The sequence below is a fragment of the Ixodes scapularis genome, unplaced genomic scaffold (genome assembly GCF_016920785.2).
Source record: "Ixodes scapularis isolate PalLabHiFi unplaced genomic scaffold, ASM1692078v2 PGA_scaffold4__175_contigs__length_147842914, whole genome shotgun sequence".
In the NCBI taxonomy this organism is placed as follows: domain Eukaryota; kingdom Metazoa; phylum Arthropoda; class Arachnida; order Ixodida; family Ixodidae; genus Ixodes; species Ixodes scapularis.
In genome coordinates, this window is record NW_024609879.1 from 38355646 (window position 1) to 38376242 (window position 20597).

The 20597-nt window shown below is 43.6% G+C and overlaps 1 pseudogene; it reads left to right on the forward strand.

The window, feature by feature from the left end:
- The window catches only part of LOC115328954, a 121176-nt pseudogene that overhangs the window by 41480 nt on the left and 59099 nt on the right, over positions 1 to 20597 (forward strand).

Genomic DNA, 20597 nt, shown 5'->3' on the forward strand with positions numbered 1-20597 from the left:
AGGTGTATAACGTGCATAAGAATGTTAATTTTGTTAATCCCACTTCCAAGAAAGAAGAAGAAGAAACATTCGAGGTCACCAAGACATTAAGGCCGAGCATCATTCACATGGACGGACCATTCACCCTGGCTTTGTTTCAAGAGTGGGTTGAACAAAGTGACAGATTCAACAAAAGCGATCTTGTAATCCTGCTCACTAGGTGCGACTTACTCGTTGCGCTACATTTGAATTCAAATCTATTCCATGCGATGATTTCTTCAAAACTCTTTTTCGCAGACGGCGTATTGTTGACTACATTGGGTCCTCACTATTTGGTTTAGCAGAAGGTGAGTATACAAATTATGTGGCAGTTCAACAGCTGTTAAACAACAACAACAATAATTATAGTAGGCTGCAACATTTTGCTTAACTGCTTAAATACACAAAATCATTAGGACACAATTACAAATTTTGCTACTATTTTGCTTTAATCGGTACGCAGAGGCCATATTTAATAGCCATCATCAAAAATACGTTGTGCGAAAAAAATCATCATCCAGGTTCCAGTTTGATCATTGTATTCTTCACGACAATTCTCGATCACGCTAGGTTACTCACTGCATGTCTGGATCTGATGTTCGTAAATATATTATTTTCTAGGGGCATTTTCTCTCGTTAGAAAGTAATCAAATAAAAGAAGTTGAAAGTATTTTTACAAACGGACTTTCAAAATGCTCACATGTCTTCTTACCCACAGAATACGCGTAAAGTAAATAATGTGATCTTCAAGGCGCCTGTGCGATTTGAATTGTAATGAAACGATTCCTAAACACCTCGTCACATGTACGATGTATCTACGAAGCGCAGCTATTGAATAATAAAGCCGGGCGGCCTTATGGTCGGTATACGTAAAGCAGACGACAGCGCATCCGAGGTGGGTGACCTTGAAGTTTCGGAAACAATTGAAGCTACACACGTTGTCACCTGAAGAACCAAACTAAAAGAAGGCCGTCTGCTGGCGGAACGTTTTCTCTTTTCACCACTCAAAGAGCGCCCTGACGTGAAGACTGCAGCACTCTCCATCCTGCTGTGGTGCGCTGTACATTTTGATGCCGAAACCAAATCACAGCTGCCACTACAGCACTCCCCAGCTAAAATTGTCACACATTACACCCCTAAATCGAGTAAATATCGATTAGTTAATTGTAAAACGCAAATATTTGTAAATTAAAGCGTAGTCTATTCGAGAAGGAGAACATCATCGAGTGAAGGCGGTATATAAGACAATTTCTTATGTAAAGAGAAAAATGTGATTATTTAGAGACGGAGAGGCCAACCAAGTTTTAATAATGCTGGCTCGCTACTTTGTGCTGGGGAAGGGGGCAGAAGAGTAATAAAAGAACGGATAAGTAACAAACACATTTTAGAAAACCCGAAACGGACAAAAAAGGGAACAAACACAAAACGCCCAGCCGTCTTCTCTGGTTTTTCAAATTCGTACAACATAAACCTGCTCGCCTGTCTACACACTCTACCTTCGACAGATATGTACAAAGAGAAACTTAATATAAAGTTATAAGCTTGTAAATCTACGGCATATATGAAAGAAAATGAAAGTCACAATAAAAGGAAAGCCATAAAAGTGTGTCAAAACATTTGCCTAGGGAGAGGATACTGTGGCACAAAACAATGAGCACATATGGCATGTTATTTTTGATTTTTGCCTTGTCCTTCGATTTTTAACGTGCCACGTCTAGACTTGTTGCTTTTACATATTTAGTCAGGGCATTGGTAGCCACCCCAGCTTCTCGGCAGGTTTTCCATAAACCGACGAGCCACTTAAAGAACTGAGCTTTGGGGCTCACAAAGCAAGGCTGGAGCGGTAGGTGGGACGCAGCACAGCCCAAAAAGATTACTTATATATCTCTAACGGTAAAATTGTAGAATAGTACGAGATTAAACACGGCCGACAAGGCCAATAGGACATGTCACGTCACGAATCTCATTCCCTCTTCTTCGCTACGTCCCCTCGAGCATGTGAACGATAGTGAGGAAGAGAGAAGCAAGGCCACTTCCCCTAATTTCAAGTGTTCCAGGGGGATCGTGAGCTCACAGATCCACACTTGATCGCGACCTTCTTTTGGAAAAATACGGCCATCGAGTTGAGATATTGATGTTTGAGTGCTGTTTTGGAGATCGTACCGTCACGTTCAACGCTTTTCCGGCTTTATTTTGTGAAATTGAAATTTCAGTTCAGCATCCCTCTATATGGTCCTTGAGTGGAAAATTTTGCTGCTGGGACCATGCTCGAGCGTCCTTCGTCATGAATCGTGCGCTCACACAGTCCTGCATAAGTGGCTAACTATGCAATATTAACGTTGCTTCTAAAATCGCCTCCACTGCACCTGAGAATTCAAATGAGAGCTAGAGATGTGTCTAATGTTAAACCTCTTGCAGGTGTTTCGTACCTGGATGGAATCTGCACTCCTCTCAGTGTTGGTCTGGTGTATGACACCGGTCGTGATTTTTAGGGAATGACATCGCTAATTCAGCAGATCGCACACCTGTAAGTACCTAACAACTCTGCCTCTTCTCAAAGTACCTGACTAGTCTTCAATTTTGCACAGCTGCCGCGCGACATTATTTTTTTAGTAAGCACTTAAGTTGAATACAAAGTCGTATTATCTAAGACGTAGAGACCCAGGATGACGTAACAGTAAAGCGGCGCTAATTAACCTCATTTCTTTTAGCCCTGCTCTCAACACAGTTTTAACCATACTCGTTTTATAACTACACTCTTGTGGAACAATATTAACAAAATCATGACAAGAAAGTTAAATGATAGAGTTAAACGTGCACCCAAGTGAATTGTGAGATCGCTCATTTATACTGATAGCTCCATCTGCGTGATCTAAGCCCCCGCCCCCCCCCCCCCCAAAAAAAAAAAACAGAAAAAAACAAAAAAAAAAAACAGATGTGCACTTATGCGTGAAACTGCAATCAAAGATCGTGACACTCCCGTCTTTCTGCGCCTTTGAAGATGCGTCAGGTGGCACCGTTGGACGATATTTTCAAACAATTCCTGCATTACTTCTAGTACAGCCAAGGACATAAATTTGTTGTTTAAATGTAATGAAGAACGCGACTAAAAAGAGCAATAACAGTAACGTTCGGAATCTCCACGCAATAAACTATTTTCATTGGCCAAATTTATCTGGGTGGTGGGGATGCGAGGGTAATCCCACCACCTAGAATGCCCCCATGACAGTACAGTGCGCGCGTTTGTCCATTACCGTGAGTTTACTAAGATGTCTTGCCCTTTGGAACTTGCCATTTATATTGAATACAGCCCAACAAACAATATGCTATCAAAAACAAGCTTCTGCACAAAGCAATTGAGTGTCGTTTTAAGATCAGTCTAAATTATGTTTTAATGGCCTTTATGTCTCCCCGGTAGCTCTGCATAATACGCCATTTCTAAAGAGTATACTACGCGGAAAAATAAATTTTATCTGAATAGAGAATAAAAATGGTACATGCATAAGCCCTGCATTGAGAGATACCTAAGGACTAAAAAATTTAGGAACTGGCTAGGGATGTCGTGAGCGCGTCCAGGTTTGGGTTCGAAAAGTTTCGACAATTTGGAACATTTAGCTCAAAGGTCGACAGAAGTTGGACTGAAATGGGACAATTATGTTCATACACGAAAACTGACATCCTTCTGACGCCACCCTCCGGATGAGAATGTAGCATCGAGAAATCAATACGAGTGTTTATGATTAATTTATGATATGTAAATATTACCCTATCGGTGTATGGGCGTCATTTCAGGGGCTATGGTTTCATCTGCCCCATCCGGTGAGGTGACGAACCCAGCGTCTTGAACAGCGCGGAAGAAGAGAGAGCTGTCGCAACAAAGCCAGAAATGGGGTCCAAATTCCATTTGCGCTTCGCGTATCTCCCGGCGGGGCACTCTCAAGTTAGGGCTTGGCGCGCACGCGCGCTCGTGCGCTTCACGACCTTAAACCCGCGCGCGAATGAGGATGATTCCTCGAGCTCCAGTCGCGCTCCGCCATCTAACAACGTTTGTCAGAATTGAAAGCGAACCCTCGACACGCTCGCTTCATGTTGAGGCGGTGCCTATCAGACAGCCCTCTCTTTTTCCTCCGTACTCTGAACTATACTCCGTTGATTTGTCTGTGTGGCAGGAACTACGCTCTTACCGGACCAAAACTCTGCCCCTCTTTCATCACCTGACCCCGGCCTCTGCCCTACAGTGCGGCCGAGAGCGTGATAACGTGGGGAAAATTTGACAGATGGCCGGTCCATCGAGCACGTAGCCTCCACCACCCCGTCAGATAAGGAGTGAATGCAGTTTACGATACGTAAGCGGTAATTTCCCTACTGACCTCATAGGGGGTTTTCACCCCCCCCTTCTCCTCCCTCCCTGTGTGCTGAGGAAACCCACTTAAATATTTTATGTCAAATTGCTAGGCAATTGTGTTGCATAGTTGAAACGTTCCAGCATCACGTGACGTCAGGTCGCGTGACGTCAATTTTCCCTCTAAATTTAGCGAAGAAACTGAATTGGTGCGTAGATCCCGAGACGGCTAACCTTTCCGATAAACTTACCAAGGAAGTTGATGTCACGTGACTTGATGTGCCGTTACCTATACAGCAATTCAACTTCTCCCGCTAAATGTATCGCAGAAGCTGAATCGGTGTGTAAGGGACGGCACAGACCTATACGCCACTTCAGCGTCCCCGATAAATTTAGCGAATAAAGTGAAGTGGTGTGCAGGTGCATGAAGTCCTAGAATAAAACACTGCACGGATTGCATTGTGGGATGTCACAGGACACGGTTTCAAGAAATGCGTCTTCACGAAATCCGGAGCAACTAGCCAAAGAATATTTCACGTTAGGGTGGTCACGAAACAGTATAGGGTTCGAATGTGCATGGCTTTGCAGAGGCGTACTGGTCTTAGTCTGACCCAACTATACTCGCCCAGACTGCCAGTGATTCAGAATCTTGTTTGTCGCGGTGAAATTGCGAGGATAAGAGGAAAATATTTGTTGCAGTCTTGCCTTTGTAAAGCTTTATCCACTTAATGGGAGTATCAAAACCACCCGTCTGGCGACAATCGATCGCGACTAGTGTATTGGAGACGAGAACAGAGTGAACACTCAATTTGGCTCCTGACAATCAATGCCTCGGCGGGCACCATGGTAGTGGCTCGTGTCCAACCACTGCGGCGATGAGAATAACCGAGCTCTTACAATGCCCGGATCTCAGCAGGCGTTTTCTACTTGGCCGACCTCAGGGCGCGACGATGATTAATGATGGCGGCATAGGATAGGCACCAGGCCACGAGGCCGCTTGATGTTGCTTCGAGTTGCGGCGATCAACGAGGCTCATATTTCTTGAATTGATTTGCCGACTGCCATTGCTTAGAAAGAAAAACAACTAAGGCAAGTTTTTTTGGTTATCAAGTTAGAGAGTGATTCTGAGAAGAATTTAGCGAAGGTAGAAAAAATGTTTTATGGCCCCGTTAATTATTAGGCTGGTGTGCTGTTGTCGGCTTTATGCGAACGCGTGTTTCACAACGTTTGTTCGCATGTGCGCGTGTGTACCGATGCGGTGGTGTATGTTTGTTCTTCGTGTCAAGGTTCAATTTATGCTCAGTATTTTGGTATATACTTGTTTGTCACTGCATTGCGTTTTCCCGTGTCTCGCTTTCTTCATCCATCAGTTTAAATAATTTCTGATATCACATAAATAATTTGAGCTCTAAAGCAAGAAATATTTATTTTTGTTGCTAAAAAATAAAGTAAAATGATAAGCATTCGCCATATTTATAATTATTAAGAAACACAAAACACTTTTAGAACTTTTGGTCAGTGTAGTACCTGGCGTTCTATTTCATATTAACGCTAAAAATTAAAAAAAAAAAGAAACGCAAAGACACGGGCCAGAACGAACTTGCGCATTAAGCGAGAGTTCCGCATTGCTCTAGTGCATCTAAGAAGCAACAATCCTTATCTGATAGAGATATTGTTGGTGAGCTGACTCAGATTGACCCCAAACTCAAAACTCCCGTGCTTCAATGATTTCTCCACTGAGTTCAGTTTTGTTCTTTCTAATTACTCCACATTTGTCAAAGTGGGAAGTGAACTGACAGTTACGGCAATGCGGGCCCAGATGTCCTGACACAACCTCAGACACGTTCTACTTACGTTACCTTAAGGGATCATTCAAGCATCGCCCCGTTTTCCTTGACGTATCTCCGACTGCACGACAGCGGAATGGAGTAGACAATGCCCTGTAAACAATGCTCCAATCGGTCATGGCAGATCTTCGTGCATCTCTGTTTTTTTTTGTTTTTTTTGTTTTTTTTTTTGTTTTCAGCATTAAAGTTGACCTTCCTCACACCCCAGAGGGATTTCAGCAGCTGAAAAGAAAATGAAAGAAGATTGAAACTTTCTGTAACGCCGAATTAGAGCGCAACTCCTAAGGAGGAGGGGAGGGTATGCCCCCTCTTCATTCGTACAGTCTCCTCCTCCCATGCTCCACTTCTCGCCCTCTGCTCCTATTTCTATCTCGCGATATACCCTGCTAAACACTCTGAGAAAGATTTATATATATATATATATATATATATATATATATATATATATATATATATATATATATATTCAGGTATTCTCGCTCACCGCTAGTCCGGAAAAAGAAAAGGTAGTTTTCACCTCTAAAAGCTCCACTCTGTCTAAGTTTTCTCTGTGCCAAGGAAACAGGACAGCAGTATCGATGCGGCAGAACGAGACAGAAATAAAAATTAACATTTTGACGAAGCATGTGCTACTCTCGAAGTCATCCTACTTGATGTCGGCTCTGTCGAAGACTACTCTACGTTTTTGATTTCCTCAGCACTAGTTTTGAGCGTGCTCCCCCGCGATGGCACAGCAGAACAGTGAGTTCACGTTCTTACGGGCCAATGGGATGTTTCTTGCGTGACACGTAAGGAGTTCTTTGTCTTAAACGATATATTTGGTGAGTACCGTAGGCGAGAGATACAAAGCTACCACGAGCACGCCATTGTCGACCTTGGTGGCACACAGTTTACCAACTTTGTCTTACGCTCCAGAGACACCGATGGGTACAGCGCAGGCCCGTACCCATGTAGATGGCCACTTGGATAACGAGTACACCACGTTCTCATACGTGCTTCTCTGTGATTTATGAATGGTGGTATCACTTGCCTGTACAACGGGTAGCTGGCATCTCCCTTCTTCCTCCTGTCCTCCTCCCTCCTCCTCCTCTCCTCCTCTTCTCCTCCCTCCTATTCCCCACTCTCTTCCCTCCTCCTCCTCCCCGCGCGTTGCATCAGGGGACGTTTCCCATTATGCAAAGCGCGGGACTCTCGTGACCCTCGTGACTTCACTCGTGACGTCTCATGTAACGTCACGAGTCCCGCGCGTTAGATTATGGGATGTTTCCCACAATGCACCGCGCGGTTACGCCAACGCCGACGCCGACGCCAAAGGCGACACCGCTCAAGCCGGAAACGGGCGCCTAAGAGCAGCGCTATGAAACCACACCAACAACCCCTAATTTAATATAATCTTTAGATTAGATTATATTAAATCTTACGGAGGTAAAAAAAAATTGTTAAATTTCGTTAGGAAAAAAGTAGGGGGTCGGAGGTGCTTCAGACAGACGGGTTCCCAAACGCTCCCAAACGGGTTCCGAAATGCTCGAGTTCCCAAACGCACAACCTCTATACATTATTTGACTTGTTGCGTGCAGTACAGGCGAAGACAACACCAGGCGACGATGGAAAGAGCAAGCACTAGGATTGCTGGGAGAGACGAGAGAACCCTCTTCTCTATTACATCGTTGCTAACGCTCTTCCGTTTCTCCTCTCGCCCTCCATTAACCTCCTCTCCCGTCCCGCCTTTCCAGTGCTCGCCCTTTCTCCATTTGCCTGGCGTTGCCTTCGCCTGCACTACACAACTAGTTTAATATTGGTTGCTAGGAACATTAGTAGAGAGGATCAGTTTGGAAGCGCGAGCGGCATTCACCGGAAGAGCACGGACAGCTGCGGTAGAGGAAGAAACAGTGGCGCTGCCGTTGTTGCGAGATCGGTTCTTCCCGCGTTGTCCGCTGCAATTGCATCACACGCGTGCCTTGCTGCGAGCTCCGCGACGTCCGCTATGAATCCTCGATTAGCGTGCATTGGTTTCGGGATGATCAACTGATCTCGAACCGTAGATCTTCCTATTATTATAAATCGCTGATTCGAGAGAGCTGTTTGGGATTGTTATACTGTAAAACCCTTAATGTTCGCGAGCCCTTCATTTTCGCGAATTTCGAGAATAAAAAAAAAACTCGCGAAATATAAGGGCACGTGAAAATTTATATCCTAAAGGTTTCACTGCAGGCGTGTGGAATTCGCGAAATTTAATAGCCGCGATTATGTCCCATGTGACAGTTTCGCAAAAAACAGGAGCTGCGAAAAGATACTGTTTTACACTAGTTGGAAGTAGTTCTCAGGAGCACCGAAAACACACTTTAAGGGAGCATACATAGCGCAAGAAAACCCAAATCTTCGAGAGCCATGGCTTAATCCTACGTCCACTCATATTCGCAACCCTAACTAAACAAAATTCGTTTCGATATTCGAACCCGAGCAGTCAGGGTCTTGCGCTAATTTATTCCTATAAATCGAGGTTGTTGGTCGCGTGGTAAGTTAAATACTCACCTCTGGCATCAACTTTCCTCATAGTCTGACAACCATAGGTACATACTTCTTGAATGTGACAGCCCTTGTGACAGAAAATATACATTTCTTCTCAACAAGCCTTCTCAACAAGCTTGGAGAAAATCAAGTCATCCTCGGGTGTCCCTTGATATCATCTTTTTTTTTTTTTCACTGGCGACTGCGTTCCTGAAGTTCTGAAACATATATCGGAAACGTCGGTGTGCGTGTCTGTTCGGTTGCTGTCATCGTCGTCTGCTTCGGCTTGCACTAGACCGATCTCACCAGCCAGTTTGACTACGCCACCGCTGCTGCAATGCATCGAGAGAACTTTACTTTTTCTACACGTGCGACAATCTCGCTGGAGCTCTGCGCTTGGAGAGCACGAGACGGCACAAGCCCCCGCGTGGACGGCCGTCTGCTCATCTGAACTAAAGTTATGCGGCGTCACGCCTCCGCCGAACGCTTAGTGAGGTCGGATCATTGTCACATCAGGGGTAACAGAATTGGCTGCAGACTGAACAATACTTTGATTGTTGGAGGCCTTTCATTAACTACTTTTCATGGCTGGTTTGAATAAATCTGCGGAGACAATAAACAAAAAAACGTAGCCCAGTATTTTGTTAAAAATTACGATTCCACATTAACTGTCAGAAACGTCTTCCAATTAATGACGTGCGATTAATGATGGTTATTGTCGTCGGGCTGAAAATGCGAATCAGACACAATATATTTATAGCGGTAGTTTTATGGGACAAAACACGCTCAAACTCTTGTGCTTAAGGTCACGTAAAGCCCATGGGTGACGCGATGGTGTCTAAAGCGTAAGCTACAGTCGCAGAAGTGTGTAAGCGCCGTTGACGCAAGCAACGCTGACGTAAGCGCCGTTCGCGTAAGAACCGGTTCTGTAAGCTTAATTTGCGCGCGCGACCATGAGAGAGAAATGGAGCCCAACCGCGTTCATGGTCGCGTTCAGAAGGTTGCGTAACACTTGTGGCTGAAGTGAAGAGTAAGTTGCGGTCGCTAAGCTAGTAAGCGACGGTCGCGTCTGCGCCGGCTGCGTAAGCTCCGTTCGCGTCAGCGCCGGTAGCTGAAGCAGACTTTGCCTGACGACCTTGACGTACCTTACAAAAATGACATATCTGCCCAGATATGCCATTGGGCATATCTGGCCATATAAAGCATATCCGTTTATAAAAGGCATATCTGTGCAGATATGCCGAATTTTTATATATCTAAATCTAGGCCTGCTAAATAGGGGTATATCTGCCTCCCATATAAGGCCAAATATGCCCTAACCAAATAAGGCGACCTTTATATACATCGTTTATTTTCTACATATCTCTACCACAAGTGACTTCTCATCTGTATAAGAAAAATACGAATTGGATATTGAGCATGAACCTCATTTTATTAATTTTTACATGAGCTGCTTTACGCCACTCCTGACTTTACTCAACTTGGTACCCAGCGAAAGCAGGATAATCGACATTCGTGTAACAGATGTCGATGAAACGTTAATGTCGACGAAACGTGTGTCCATGAAACATGTATCCACGAAAAGGTGGCCGTGGAATGCGCCATTACAAAACGCAGGGAGAATAAAAAATTCAGTATTCTACCTGCAGTTCTGATATGATTTCAGACGGCCAATAGCAGGCGACGGCAAGTAGAATTTCGGGGAAGTTATTTTCACGGCTGCCAGGAGATAGACACGGCCACCAAATATCGCCAAGTAGGTTGCAGCGCACTTACGTTGAGGAGACCGGACTTGAAAGGTGTAATCCGAGATATATGACGACACGGGCAGGGCAAAATTAACAACCCCTCAAACACAGAAACGAGATGGAAGATGTCCGTGTAGATTCAATACGATTTAGCACAAGCTGTCATTTGTGGAACCGAGCACTAAACACGCCACAAAAATTCTTGTGCTTCTTTGAAGAAATCGCTTGTTTCGGATATATGGTTAGGACTTTGCTAATTTACTACAGAAGCACAATCCGCAGCAGCCACGCAGCAAGCAACACACGCCAAACTAGGTCCGGCAGCAGGCATTCCGAAATTGCTAACGGCTAATGCGTCATCCGTCACACCACGCGACACAGCTTTTCTGATTTCCCCCGCACAAAGAGCGGAGTCAAGCGATCAAAAGTCTACGGCTGATTGCTTCGGCAAGTGCCTATATTTTATCACCCTTTCGGCTTAGGAAGGGAGAGAAAAGGAGAGATAGAAAGGCCAAAAAGGGGAGTGCACACACAAAAGGCTCATCCTCAGGGGCAACCCAACCAGGACTTAGTCCTGATCCTAACAATGACCATAACGAGAGGGTTTGTCCCTTGTGCCCAAGGTTGGTAGTGGAGTGAATGCTATGTGTGGGACCTTGGGCTTGAGGCAGGTGTCGTGTTCTGCCTTATCACCAGCTTTTAGACTATGGGCACGTGACCCTAACCGGAGACACGATTGGCCTAAAACACGCATAGCGTCTACCCTTTTGCCAGTACAGAGTGAACAGGATAGCTCTATGAAGTCCAGCTTTTCAACTTCCAAAGGAGCTCTCCAGCCCAAAAGTTACCAAAAACAATGCAAGTTTCAAAATACTGTTTTACGCCGTGTACCCTACAATATGATTTTAGATGAAAAACTAAGCGCGACTATTTTTTGCGTTTGATGTCTACAAATAAATAGATGAATAAATATATATATATATATGTGTATTTATTTACAATAAATTTAAAATTGTGTGTACACTGTAAGATGCGTGTTTTTAAACTCGTTTACGAAAGAGTTACATATAAAAGGCACCACGGCCAGCACATCTTCCGACCTTTAAGACACGACTAGTCACAGAAGCTCGCAAACGGAAGGCTGCGATGCTGCGCAAACGTTTTCTGAAAGATTCTGCGTAGGGTACTCAGGGCGCCACGGCTTCGTAGCCGTTCGAAGGGAAAGGGATTCGCGACGACGAAGTAGCGTCTTGCACCTTCGGTAAGCTAACGGTTCATGATACCCGCTCAAATTAGCGGGGAGACATTAACAAAATTAGTTGTACTGCTAGATTTAGTGGCAAAATTTACGTCACGTGAAATAGATGCCGATTCAAATTTCCGCTGAATTTAGCAGGGCGGTTACACCGACGCCGACGGCGACGCCGACGCCACTTAACTCGGAAACGGACGCCTAAGAGCTGCGATTTAAAATCCATTATTTAATTAACTTACTTTCCGATCTTATGCACTTCGTCATAATGTCACACGTCAAACATAAAACCAAATTTCATTTGCCTTTCAACCTTCAAAATGCGCAATTGATTAATTGGTCCAAATATCTGGAAAAACCTGACTGTGTGTTTCAGAATATCCAAATATCTGGAAAAACCTGAGGGGGACCAGCAGAAATATTCTTCCGCCTGGCGGAAAGTCCTCCTCGTCCTCTTTCTTTCTTTTATTGTAGCACGGCGAGGCGCGGGGAAAGGTCCCCTTTTGCGCCGGCTTCTTCTGAGAGGATAAGCCGAGGAAATCCCCATTCTGAGCGCGGGCGATGGGTGCGGCAGCAGCGACCTCGTGACTTACGATTATCTTCAGCTCCTATCGCGTAATCTGCCCCATTTTTTGGCGCTCACCAAGCCTAACCCCTCGGGTGTACGGTTTTACGGGGCTGCAAGGCTGCGTCCGCGCAATCACCGAATTTCAGCTGTCGAAGGTCTTTGGTTTAGCCCGTGGCAAAGTAAACGCATACCTGAGAGCTGCGATCCATAACCGCACCCATTGAAGGAACGTTTCATAGATATTTTCGGTTGATCAAGGAGCTCAAAACACATGCGCGAGAAGTGGTGACTTCAATATGTAAGTATGACTTACATCTTCACAAAACATTCCATCTTTAAAAAAACGGCTTATCACGCTCAAACCTGCCTCAAACTAGGATCGATGGAAAAGAAAACGATGTACCAGGCGCGGGCATCTTCTAGAAGGTCTCTGTTTTCTAGCAGCGAGCACAAATTATTGGAGAACTTTAGCAGACTGTTTTCAGGCCACGCTATATTTAGCGGGAGCTCGCACTGCCACTTCGATGCATTCTCTGAAGCGCGCCCGTGAAGTGGCAGCGGGCCTTTGAAAACGATTTACTAAAATGCCCTGTTGTGTGCCTAACTCGCAGAACATGATGGCCAGCAAAATGTATGAAATTCATATTTACACATTCCCAACAACCACCTGACGTGAGAGGGCATCAAGGCTGGATGTCAATTTTAGAAAGTTTTAGTGGGCCGCTTTTAGCCACTTAGATAAACGTACGGTCCGTACCCCACAACGAAATGTAAGCTAGACTCACTGTTTACATTCTTTATTGAGTGAGGCTATGGAGCGGAAAAGACAATATAAAAACCCTTTTTGGCGAGTCCAGCGTGTAGTGTTATGGTTCAACGTTGACGGTCCGCCACTTCGAAGTATTTGTGGAGTCTCAAAGAAACTAAAGCAAAAGCAGACAATTTTTTTTTAACGTGACACAGAACTGTATTTAACATTGTAAAAACTTTTAGGTACCCTACGCCACGCAGTTAGCACAAACAAACTATTGCCGGTGTTTCCCACTTTTTTCTTCTTCTTAGAAGTGAATGATGTTTAGGAAACTGTTAATGCGAGTATCCAACCTAAGCGGTAGATTTTAGTGCGAGCCGATACATTGCTAGGGAAAATAGCAAAAAGCGCCGATGTCGTGTTTGCGCTAACAGTGTCGCGTAATGTACGCATACCGCGGCACAATCAAAGCTAACGGAGCGAATCAGTAAATTTGGTGGCCCCCAAAAAAGTGGTGTTATTTTGTTTTATTTTTATGGTGGAAAGGTTGTTATTTTTATACAAGCAATTGGGTAAAGAGAGCTTCCATTGGGCACCAACTTACGAGGCATCAATTTGTTCTTATAGACTAAATTCTGCATGGCCCTTGCGTAAAAATGTCAATATTGCGTTCGTGCTAGCTGTTTCACGCACACTAAGAAGACCAGTTTATTGCTTAAACATTTAAACTAGGCCATTCTTACGCCAAATAGACATTTTGCGAGTACGCTTTATTACTGGTGCTTCATAAAATAATCTACGTTGTTTATCTGGAGGAAAGGAAGTAGGTGGTGAGGGGAGGCGAAATTGAATACAAAAGATGACTCTTGGGAACCTCGAACTTTGTAAATATTCCGCACACCCTATAATTTGAGTTAATTACATCACTTTTGCTTTGCGTGTTTCAGAATTTGTTAACAGTCGCGCTAAAGGCCAAGATGAGCGACAAGTCAGATTCCCTTGTTTACTTGAGCAAGAAGCGTATGCGAGATGGGGGGGGGGGGGGGGAAACTGAAGAGGCATACGACTGTAACCGTAGCAATCTCCGACCAAGCCTGAACCTCACTTTTTCTGAAACCGCGGAGCTGACTGCTTTCGGCGATTTGATAAAGCAAGCCAAAGCCGTTAATAAGTGTGACTCGTTGTCAGCTGTAATAATCAAGGCGCTGCGACAATTTCTTGAAACCTTTCATCTATTAAAACAAATTGTGTAATAAATCCATTGCCATATTATGCTTGCGCTGATCTTGTAGCGGTATGCGTGCATTACGTGGCACTGTTAGCCCGAACGCGACATGGGCACTTTTTACCATTTCTGCCAGCAACAGGTATTTTCTAGCACTGAGCTCTGCCACTTAGGCTGGATAGTTGCATATCAGTTTTCTAAACATCATTCACTTTTAAGAAAACAAAATTAGAAAGACCGACGATAGTTTGTTTGTGCTAACTGTGTGACAGTATACCTAAAATGTCTTTGCAATGACAAATTACAAACGCGTTTCATGTCAAAAAAAGAACGGCTACATTTTTTTTATTTTTTTTTTATGTTTAATGCTTCAAAACTACTTTGAAGGGGCAACATGTGCTATAGCACCAATTTAAGCAACGTTGAATTATGACACTACACGCTTCGATAGCCGCACTCAATAAAGAATGCTCTCAGAAAGGGTATAGCTTATATATTGTTGTAGGGTACGGTTATCCAAGAGCTAAAGACGATCCACTAAAACTTTTTAGTATCGACACACACCATTGCTGCCTTCTCACCTCATCTGGTTGTTAGGACGCGTAAATATAAATGTCATCTACATTCGTTGGCCATCATGTAGTGTGAGTTACGCACACAATAATTTGTGCTCGCTGCTAGAAAACAGAGACCTTCTACAAGATGCCCGCGCCCGGTATATCGTTTTCTTTTCCTTCGATCCCAATTTGAGGCAGGTTTGAGCGTGATAAGCCGTTTTTTTTAAGGCGGAATGTTTTGTTAAGATGTAAGTCATCCTTACATATTCAAGTCACCACACCTCGCGCGTGTGTTTTGAACTCCTTGATCAACCGAAAATATCTATGAAACGTTCCTTCAATGGGCGCGGAGATGCATCGCAGCTCCAAAGTATGCGTTTATTTTGCCACGGGCTAAACTAAAGAACTTCGACAGCTCAAATTCGGTGAGTGCGAGGCCGCAGCCTTGCAGCTTTGTGAAACCTACACCCGAGGGGCTAGGCTTGGCGAGAGCCAAAAAATAGGGCAGATTACATGATAGGAGCTGAAGATACCCGTAAGTCACGAGGTCGCTGCTGCCGCACCCATCGTCCGTCGCTCAGAAAAATTTTCTCGGCTTATCCTCTCAGAAGAAGCCGGCGCAAAAGGGGACCTTTCCCTTCGCCTCGCGTGCTACAATACAAGAAGAAAGAGGGCGAGGAGGACTTTCCGCCAGGCGGAAGAATATTTCTGCTGGTCCCCCTTTAAGGATGTTAACAAGAGTTAACCAATTGCATGAGGCTGATACAATATAGATAAATTAGCCAGTGCCTTCGCAAGTACACATGACGTTTCGCTTGCTCGACCGAAAAGGGCCCGTATAATATTATCAGGGAATATATTTTTACCCATATATGTCGTGAACGGGCTACCCTTACAGAAATGTCATATATGACCCAGATATATTTGATATAGGGCCGTATATGGGCATATAAGTAGACATATACGGTCATATATTGCCATACAAAGGCTGAAATCAGGCAGATATGGTAAGGTGACGCCATATATGACGACATATATTGCCAGATAAAGCCATATATGGTGCCAGTGGCTGCCATATGTAACAGTATAGGATGCCTGATACTCCTGTATATGGCACTATATGGTGCCAGTCAACATGTAGATGCAGGTAGCACTCCGCGTCGGCCGGTATCGGGACTACGCCGGCCCGCCCATGGTAACAGGATGGCAGCACCCGGCAATGGGCGCCGGGGAGCTACAGGCCCCGGCCGGCGTCGGGGTTTCGTCTTGCTCACTGGCCAGTCCAGCCGTAGAAGTGGCCGGCATCGGGTGTTTGCTGTCTTTGCTGAGTAGTCTTTCCATGGAGGTTCCAGTAACTGGCCGGCATCGGTATTTTGCTGTTTTTGATGGGCAGTATTTACATGGAAGTTCAGTGACTGGCCGGCATCGGCGCTTTGCTGTTCGCAGGCTGGCGAGCCTCGGGAACTTCCGTTTACTAACCGGCATCGTTCTACTTTTTTTGCCTTTTTTAGAAAACTATGCAGTCACGTCATTGAGATTTTGACGAACTGCGGCGATTCATATGTAGCGAGTGGAAATGTTTGCGTTGATCAATCTTTCGTAAATGACTGCAGACGCTGGCGTATTTGAAAAGGCTGACGTGTTTTATCGCGAAAACGCGAAAAAAACAACAAAAAAACAATGCCGTGAGGAATATTTCCAGTCCAGGATTTGAGAATCTGACACCTTACACCACGAAAATTAAATTCTACAACGCCGAACGATACCTTTTTCAGGAAGTTAGTTTAATTTAATGTACTATACTTAAGGTCTGGCGTTATACGCACGTGTTTGGCTCTGATAAAAAAAAATAAAAACGGTATAGCAGAGCCTCGAATGAAAAAAGAAAAAAGACGTGGCATGATTGAGCACGCGCTTTGAGCTACAAAAACAATAATAAACATTACTTTCCAGAAACAAGAAAAGTAAGAGATGTGTTTATTTGCTTATGACGCTACGAGAGGTACATAAATCTCCTGATAGATCATTTTATTGGTGATTTTAATCTAGTGTGAAAATATGCTATTTCAGGCAGGAATCGACTGTTTTCTGTGGTAGTTACGATCATCTAAGAGAAATATTTTAAATGTTCACATAGCCAAACGATATTTGTCTGTTTAATAGCTTATGTTATACGACGTACCGTACCAGAGGAACGCGAATATAAAAAAACTTTTTTTCTTTACTCAAAAAAGCGAGAAACAGCAATGCATTGTGGATGTGCACACTGCTGGGTTTGTGAATAACACTACGAAAAATGAATGTCACAATGCCGAACGATAGCATTTCTGAAAGCTAGTTTAATTATCCGCGCTGTACTTGAATTTCAGGAATAAAAAAGTGTTTAGGCCTATACAATAAGTAAAACTGCGGAGCGCAACCTGTATAAGTAAGACCTGGCGGCACGCGAGGGATAGCGCTGATCTACCAGGACAAAATTAAATACTACTTTCCGCAAGTCAGAAAATTAAGAGATGTGCTTATGAGCTATAAGCTCAACTAAATTACTGCCTTAAAATGGCGGTATTTTTGTTTCAATAGTGGGTGAAGATGACCGCTTCCATGACAAACTTTGGCTTCATCACTGCGGCAGTTTTACCACTTATATTTTCAGATTTTGCTCTAAATGTACCCATTCTTATTAATTTTATTTCTTCGTTGAAAGGACTTGCGCTGTTTGCCTACTACACTGACCCACCTATTAGCACGGAGGTAGCGAATCATCCCGGCAAAAAAGAGGGCCACGGTTTCTGAATTGCATCAATTCAAATGTGGGCTCGCACTTTTTATTTTCACCTTCTGCGTGATTGTTACCCTGAAGAACGGTGCCGACATTATAAAATAATAAAAACTAAAACACGAAGTGAGAAAACTTTGAAATTAATAAAAACGAATTCAAAAAGGTGAGAGAAAAATATTTAAAATAATAAAAAGTAATACAAAAAGATGAGAAAAATATTTAAAATAAAAACTAATACAAAGAGGTGAGAAAAAATAATTAAAATAAAAACTAATACTAAGAGGTGAGAAAAAATATTTAAAATAATACGAAATAATACAAAAAATACAAAATAAAACAAAATAAAACAAAACAAAACAAAATAAAACAAAATAAATTAAAATAAAACAAAATAAAACAAAATGAAACAAAAAGGTGATAAAAAAATTAATAAATAAAAACGAATACGAAAAAAAAGTGAGAAAAAATATTTAAAGGAATAAAAACGAATACAAAAAGGTAAAAAAAAAACATTCAAAATAAAAAAAAAAGTGTAAGAAAACAAAATACTGCTTACCGCGATTGGAACCAACGACCACAAGCACAGCAAACCAGAGCATTAACACACTACGCTACCACCACCCGCATGTCCTTCGCTCTCTTTTTAGAAGCTTAAATGTCGGATAAATTGTTGTTTTACGGTTTTCACCATTGCAGGCTTAGTTTCGTATTTATTATTTTGCAACATGTTCAGGCCTTATTCATAATATTGTAGCGAAATTGATGTGCGCAATAATTTATTACTGCTGTGTATTTATTGAGTTTTATAATGCGGTTTGCTGATCGTTTTATTTCAAACGTATTGAAGATACGAATACAATCTTATCGAAGCAACGGCCTATGTTTCGCACGTTTTGCCGGCCGTGTGCGTTTGAATGCCTGTGTTGACGGCCGGCTAACGGTCCAATTCCCCGATTAGTGGTGATACGTGGAGTTTGCCTTAGTTTCAAACGTGTCCGACAAAGACGGAAGCGACTGTGGGACGTGGAACTACGTCAAATCTGCTCAACAGCCAAGATCATGGAACGGGATCGAAGTAAGTTCGTGTTTTGTTCGTTTGGGGCTAGATTATTTCCTGCGTTCAAAAGGCTTGTTATTGTCTGCAGATCGCTTGCTTTTACCAGTATTACTGATTGTGCGCGAATGGTGTTATGCGAGGCTGTTTTTCTTTTTTCCCCGATGCAGAGGCCGTGTACTCGCTTAAGGTCGATCAGTTGCGGCGGAACTCTTTGGGAGACGGATTGAAAGGTGGGGGGGGGGGGGGGGGGGGCGGCAAAGGCGGAAGAGGAGGGCGAGGGTTGATTTCCTCCCTCCGCCGTATTGTTTACTGGTAAGCTACAATGTTTGGAAGAGCGCGGTGCCCCTCCATCGCCGACGCCACTCCCCGTACTTGCGTGCTAAGAGCTGGACCCGACAAAAACAGCGATTAATTGATCGAGCAAGTTCGTAGCTTTCGCCGCCCCAGTCGTCTGCAGACGCCTTCATTTTCGAAGTTCGTACCCAGAAAAAAAATTGCCAAAAATTGGTGCCGCGATGAATTTACCCCATAGTGATTAATGCAGAGCATACCACTTCCGATCGCAAAAATTTGTGCCTGCGAAATAATTTTTGACGCTGGCATTCATTCCTCGCGAAATGTCCAGCTCTAAAGATCATTTGCTGTACACGTGTTTCGTATGATCCAACGCACGTGTAACGAATTTCACACCGCCAGAAACACTTTTTTTCCGAACTCTGATCTCGACGAGATCACAATACCAATGTTTCTGTTGTAGTGGCACGGCAGAGTCTATACTTGTTTTGCTCCAGTCTTTATAAGGGGGACGCTGTAATCCGATTCTACTCAATTATGGTGTACTAGATAGCGCTATATTTGCAGAGCTAGTCTTCTTTTTTTGTAGTTGCATCGAAATATATTTTAGCTTTTAAGTTACTTGTTATTTAGCATGTAAATTTACAAGCTTATCTACATTGAAGGCAGCAAATATCTTGCCAGCACTCATGCTACGTCTTTGAAGTATATTGCGTTAACATAATTGACCAACCTTTGGTTTTTATTTGTCAGTGCCCCAAGGGAAGCAAGGAGAAGGAGTGGATCCCCGCCCCTGCCCGTTTCGATCTGGATGAACATCGTACCGGCGTGCGGTTGTGTATCACTACTGCGTGGTGCGCGTTAAAGACCCCAGGCTAGCAGTTGTACCGCACTGGCTAAATTACTCTATAGCTGAGACAGCAGACGCCCACTGAGGCAAGCTAACTTCCGACTGTATAAACACACACACAATTTTTTTTTTTCAGAAGGAGTGGGATTATGTAGAGAAGCTAGTGGGTTTTTCTATGGGTACGAAGCTGTCGGAAGTAAGGTCAGAATGGAAAAAGCACCACGAAGTTCCGCCTGGTCCCAAACAGCCACAAAAATGGACACGGAATTCAGAAGAACAGTAATACGAAGGACTTACGCAGGCAGCCACACTTTCTGAGTTCGCAATGACATTTGATTATGATCACAAATATTTCTGCTTTGCTCAAGGTGGCCTAGTTTACACACCATATTGGTGATCTTTAGTGCGGCAAGAATATTTTTTCTCAGAATTAAACGTCGTTGTTAACTGAACAAATGTAGCTGTCTGTGTAAGTCCTTCGTGTTTTTATTCTTTTTACTTGTGTTCATTATTTCATTTTTTTTTCATGATTTATTCCTTTTGTTTTTGTTTCTTAGTGTTCATTATTTTATTTTTTTATTTTTATGAGATTTTAGTTAAAAATATGATGCCCTCGTCATTTCCTAGTCCGGGAAACAGTGGTGACCTGGTCGTGTTCAAGGAGCAGTAACGACCTTTTCATCTTGTATAGCTTCCGCGGCGAACAACGGTGTCTGTGTGCGTGTGTGATGTGTTAATCACACGGGAATATTTGACGACCGAACGGAAAAACAAGGCCAGCGAGGAGCGACTGGGGGCTTT